The sequence below is a fragment of the Gossypium hirsutum genome, chromosome A05 (genome assembly GCF_007990345.1).
Source record: "Gossypium hirsutum isolate 1008001.06 chromosome A05, Gossypium_hirsutum_v2.1, whole genome shotgun sequence".
In the NCBI taxonomy this organism is placed as follows: Eukaryota; Viridiplantae; Streptophyta; class Magnoliopsida; order Malvales; family Malvaceae; genus Gossypium; species Gossypium hirsutum.
The window spans coordinates 100981629-100988103 of NC_053428.1; the positions used below are offsets into that span (position 1 = coordinate 100981629).

Below are 6475 nucleotides of genomic sequence, written 5' to 3' on the forward strand. Positions count from 1 at the left end.
TATATCACTTCCATTTCTCATATCATATCATTTCAATATCAATTGTAAGACTTTATTATTCAATTACCCATATTGACAAGACTCGAACTTAGACGGATACACGGATCCAACCAAAACACACCAATTTGGCACCCAGTGCCTCATCGGATAATTTGAAATAATAATTTTACACCCAGTGTCTCATCGGCCATGCCGAAGTAAATTGGTACCTAGTACCTCATCGAATTTATCCGAAGTAATAGTTTGACACCAAGTGTCTCATTAACTTGTGGTCGAAGTATCCCTGAACACTTCCAATCCTATGACATGCCAACTATATCTGACTTAGCCCGATACAGTTAATAGGGTTTTCAATTTCAATTTCTCAATTCAATTTCAATCAAAATCCACACCAATCATAATTTCTCATAAATTCAATTCATCTGTTCACATATGCTTATAAAATTCAATTCCATTCCATTCAATATCACAATATTAATTTCTTACCTCAATTTACTTACCATACACATTAAGTAACAAATTCAACAATTAATTATTAAATTAGAATTATAGAAATACAAACCAGAACTTCCAAGCTACTCCTCGTTAACTTTATCTTTTTCTTTCTTAGTCGAGGTTTCCAGCACAATGTTTGCTATGAAATAAAACAATTTAAAAATCATCAATACAACACAATTTAACATTAAATATTTCAATTTATACACAACTTTTGCCTAAATTCCAATTTAGTCCCTAACCAAAACTAACTTTATTTTCATTCAATTAACACTTAAAACTAAATGTAACTCTCTAATTTCACCATAAATCCCTAATTTCAAAATTCTCTCAATTTAGTCCCTATTACTTCAAAACCTATAATTTATTTCACAATTTAATCCCTTTTCACTTCTAGCTTAAAATTCTATCAATTTAAACCCTAATACTTCAAATTATTCAACATGAAAAACATCTAAAAATTCACTAACTTCTAAAATTTCAACATAAATCAAGTAATATTTTGTTCTAAGATTCTAAAAACATCAAAATTATAAGAAAATGGGCTAAATTGACTTATCAATTGAACTTAAAACCTTAAAACCCTAATTTTTCTTTTTTCTTTTCTTTCTCCTTTCTCCTTCTCTGTTTTTTTTCTATTCTTTTCTTTTATTCTTTTTGTTTCTTTTATTATTTGTTATAATTATAATAATATAATATAATATAAGAATATTTTCTTAAATAATAAGTAATTATATATGTATATTACAAATGCATGTATGTATTTATTACACAGATTTCACTATTACCATACACTTGTAAAATTTTAGGTTTAATTCTTATTTAATCCCTTGACTTTTCCTCATTCTATAATTAAACTTTCACCCTTAATTCAATCTAGTCCTTATACCTAATTACTCTTAATTTAAACAAATTCACCTAACCAAAACCTAATTAACTACACAATTCACTTCGTAAATATTTTTAATAAATATTTACGAATTCATTTTACAAAAACGAATATCCGAAATTATACTTTCCGATAACTGTAAATTTTTGGGTCATTACATATTCCATGTAGATATGAGTAGATATCAAATTCTCAATGAGTGATTCAACATCCAGTCCGTAACTCTTGACTCAGCAATGTTTGTATAGTTCCTTTACGTTACAATATATGGCATGTACCTAATGTTGAGTCAGTTTTGTAATGTGAATGGTCATTTTGGAACTTTGTTTAGAAAATATTAACTTAAACTTGAATACGTAAATTGGCAGAGATGTTAATTCTAGAATGAATGCATATGACTACTTGATTTTATGTACTAGAATGATTATAATGTTGAATTTAGTTAGCATTTGAACTAATGCTCAAAGATGTTGTAATCTTAGCAAGTGAAGTCGCGATTACAGTCTCATGTCCTCGTGACGTGAACTCGCTAGTAAGTGGCATCGCAACCATAATTTCCCTGATGTTGCGACGTGAGTTCGCTAGAATGTAACGTTGCGACGTCCTTTATTCCATGGTCGTGGTGATACTCATTGTTTTCTCAAAGTCGTGACATCCCCTATTAAACTTGCGATGATAGGACCCTAATTTTACTGTAGCGACATGATCCCCTCAATGTTGCAATGCCAACTCAGTACTTTGCAGAACTTTTCATTTTAGTGTTCAATCAATCTCGATTCTTCATAAGAGTTTCCGTAAGCTAGATTAAACCTGAATTTGATCAAATAATATATTGTAATTAAGCATTAGTCCTAATGATTTGTAAAAATTGTTTTGTTGATATGAAAATGCCGTATCTAGAACCCGAAAATTGAATCGAGTATGAGGTGTTACAAATTTGTCGATTACGAACCCTTAACATTTTACAAATACAAACATTAAAATATTTATTTGAAAATGTTTTAACAAAACATTATATTTTCTCGACAGCTTCTGAAAATTTGAAACATCTATAGCCATGAAACTTCAATGAAATATTATTGACAAATTAAATCAAGAAATAATTTCAGTCAAATATCTTAGGAACAAATGGATTTTGGGTTTCTTAACAGTTGAAGAACAAGGGCATTGGAAAGGGTATTGAAATTGAATGGGTGAGTGATATTATTATTAATAACTTTTAATGAATTTAATTTTCTTCTAATAGGGGAAAACCATGACACATGGTGTTCCTTGATAGGCTGGAGACGCCACGTTGTTAAAAACAGGTGGCTTTACAAAAAAAAATCAAAATATGTATAATAAAATACAAGTTGGGGTGTTAAAATAGGACAAGAAAAGCTTTAGGGGCTAATGTGGGAGAAGGTGATAAGTTCAGGGGCAATTTATCATTTTAAAAGCTTAAGAAGTTCGAGATACTATTTTTAAAACAATTGTACACATTTTTAAAGTGCAAAATATTATTTATATTTTTTTACAACTAAGTTAAAAAATATATCTTTTTAGAATTTAAATAAATTACATAAGTTTAAATAAATTCTTATAGCTGTAACTATTAAATATTTTAATTATTATTTAAATAATAAAAGTTTTATAACACGTGACCGATCCGTGCTTTACACGAGTTATATTATTTAAATATAATCAAACAAAATTTATTAAAATATATAGGTTAAATTTTATTTATATAAATATAAATATAAAATAATAAAAAGGGTTCAAACACGATTGTTGAGATCATTATGAATTTATTTATATATTAAAAAAATTTATAATTTCAGAAAATAAGTATGAATTTTCATTTTTTAAAAAATATCTTTTTGGATATTTTTGGAATTTATGAATTTTTTGAAATTATATTAAAAAATTCTAAAGAACTGCCAAACTAATATTTTAGCAATAAATTAAGAAAATTAATATGTGACATCATTATTATTTAGATGTTAACAATAATTAAAAAGCAAGAGATCAAAACATTACGAATAATCATTTTATAATTAATAATAATTAAGACATCACATGATATTAATGTTAAAACTATTAGGTAAACTTATTTGATGATTGAGTTAGGAACTTGGAATCTAATTTCGTATCATAGGATGCTGTTTTCACATAATTAATTAAGCCACATTATATATGTATATATGTAGGTGAGTATATACGCACACACGAGTCCTCAACCAGAGGGCTTTATCGTTGCAACTCGATATTTTAATTTATGAAATTTTACTTTAAATTTCAAGATAAAATTGTTGAATTTCGAGGAATATTTTTGGCACACCCATATAAAATAGAAAAAAAAGGACCTAAGTACTTATCTACTCTTGTATAATATAAAACTTAATGAGTTTTCTATATATTTTTTAGTATAGTATATCATGGCTAAAAACTTTTAGCTAAAAAATATATTTATTAAAATTTTATGTAAAAAATTATGATTTTTAAAATTAGATTGATGGTTAAATTGGTTATGCTATCGATTTGTTCATTTGATTCATTAGATCGGTTCAAATAAATAAATTATTAAAAACTTATAAATAAAAAATAAAATATCAATTCATAACTCGGTTCATATTGGTTCAGATCAATTGATCTGATATCTCTCTCCAAACCAGTACCTCAATTGGCTTCCAGTCCGATCCAGTTCAAACAACCGTGTAAAAAACAAATGAAACTTTGGTTGAAAAGATAAAATTAAAAGTTTAGATATTATAGTTTTAGGTTTAAATCTCTTTATGTATATTTTTTACATGGATTAATTTTTACATGTATATATTATAGTGTTAGGTCGAATTCGCACTTCTCAGTTGCGGCATTAGAGTTGATGGATCAAGCGCAACTCCAACATCTTACTATTTACAGCACCTCCAACTAGGAGTGTTTCAACTAACAAAGCATTATCACATTTGAACTCCAACTGCCTAAAACCAATCTCCTATGCTATGATGAGTCATTCTAAAAAAATATCTTGATTCGACCTTGAAAATTATATCCTTACCAGTCCTCTAGCAAAACCACACAGCCAATTTGCACAAGCATCTCTGAAAACTCCTCCAATTGAAGCATTATTAGCAAGAGCTAAAACAACACCATTTGTGTTGAGTTTGATCCGCCTTATCTTCAATGGCATCCAGTGTGCAAGGGCAACCTTTGAATGTAAAAAAAGCTCAACTGAACTTAAGTTCACAATACTTCTAGCCCAAGTAAATCCTGTAAAAACAGTATCTTCGATGCAACTATGATTATTATTAAAGATAAAATTGTTGCGACTTTTCCATAATAGCCAACACAAAATGGAAAACAACGTTGACCAATCCTCCTCCTCATCAACAAATCCCCCTTGATTTGTCAAATTCTAGACTAACGACTCATTCAGATTTGTTGAGAAGAAAACATTTCTAGTAATGTTAGGAACAAAATGTCAAACCGCTTTCACAATCTCAGATTGCATGAATACTTGACTCAAAGGAATTCCCGCATCAAGGGCAATGTCCTTCATTAGTCATGTGTTTTCAAGCCTGCTCGCCAAAAGTTAGGAGCCAATTCTGCCAAAGCAGCCAAAGAAAAACATGAACTCGTTGTGGAGCCATATTCCTCCAAATCAAGTTCCAATTCATAGATGGATAAGCACTACCAAGTGAGGAAAGGTTCTTATAAGTTAGATGGAAAAACACTAACTCTGTGTCATTTTAATTTCATATCTAAACAATATTTAGCTTATTAAATTAGATAGTTAATTCATTTAATTTAATTACATCACATTTTCAACTCATATTATCTACCTTCACCAATTTGTTAAGTTATAGTTTTTCGCAAAGAATTGCTTAATAGTCCCTATGGAGACGAAAACTCAATATTCTTATCATTTTATTACTTGATACGATTGTGTACACATTCACATTTTCGTCGTTCCAAGTTTTTGGGGCTGTTGCCAAGGACTGTTTTAAAAGACATTATTTGTGAAGTTGTCAATTTTGCATTTTGGTTTCTTTTTCTATTAAAATTTTAACTCCATTATTTTCTATGATTATTTCAAGTGTTTATGAGTATTTATCAAATTTTGGATTTACTCCCCGTAGATCATGAAATTGGAAGGACTTTTAGACAAAGGAGAAGACAAACAGCTCAAAGAATGACGGAAGATATGAACCTTGAGAACTTGAATCAAGGAAATAGAGCAAATCATGCTCAGAATCCCATCTTTGTTGCTGATGATAGGGATCGAGCCTTAAGATAGTATATCGTGCCTCTATTTAATTAGCTTAATCAAAGAATTAGAAAACCTAAAATCGAGGTATAATAATTCAAGATAAAGCTAGTGATGTTCCAGATGCTTCAGACAATGGGCTGGTTCAGTGGAATGCCTACTGAAGATTCTCACCTTCACCTCAAGTTGTTTTTGGAAGTGAGTGATTCCTTCAAGCTAGCCAGAGTACCTGAAGATGCACTAAGGCTAAAATTGTTCCCATATTCACTAAGGGACAGAGCTCAAACCTGGTTGAACTCATTGCCACCCGATTCTATTACAACATGGCAAGAGTTCGCAGAATGTTTCCTTATGAGGTATTTCCCACCTAGCAAAAATGCTAAGTTACGGAATGAAATCACGACCTTCTAGCAAATGGATAATGAATCTCTATATGATGCATGAGAAATATTTAAAGAGCTATTAAGAAAATGTCTTTATCAAGAAATTCTGCATTGTATTTAGCTAGAGACGTTTTATAATGGTCTCAATGCTTATACAAGGATGGTGGTAGATGCATCAATGAATGGTGCTCTCCTTTCTAAGTCTTATAATGAGGATTATAAAATTTTTGAGAAAATTTTCAACAATAATTACTAACGACCAACCAACAGAGCATTCTCAAGAAGACGAGTAGCAAGACTACATGAAGTGGATGCCCTCACTTCACTCGCAGCTTAGGTATCTTCGATATCTTCAATCCTTAAGAATTTTACTACTAATGGGTTTAATAATGTTGCAACTCAGCTACCTAATTAATTTGACAACATAGCTTGTGTATACTATGGGGAAGGCACTTGTTCAAA

At 29.8% G+C, this 6475-nt stretch overlaps 1 non-coding gene across 1 annotated transcript; it reads right to left on the reverse strand.

Moving 5' to 3' along the window:
- Positions 1 to 6012: 6012 nt before the first annotated feature.
- LOC121230120 (small nucleolar RNA R71) lies at positions 6013 to 6118 on the reverse strand. The gene has a single exon (XR_005928072.1). It is a non-coding gene; the product is annotated as a small nucleolar RNA R71 (small nucleolar RNA).
- Positions 6119 to 6475: the final 357 nt, after the last annotated feature.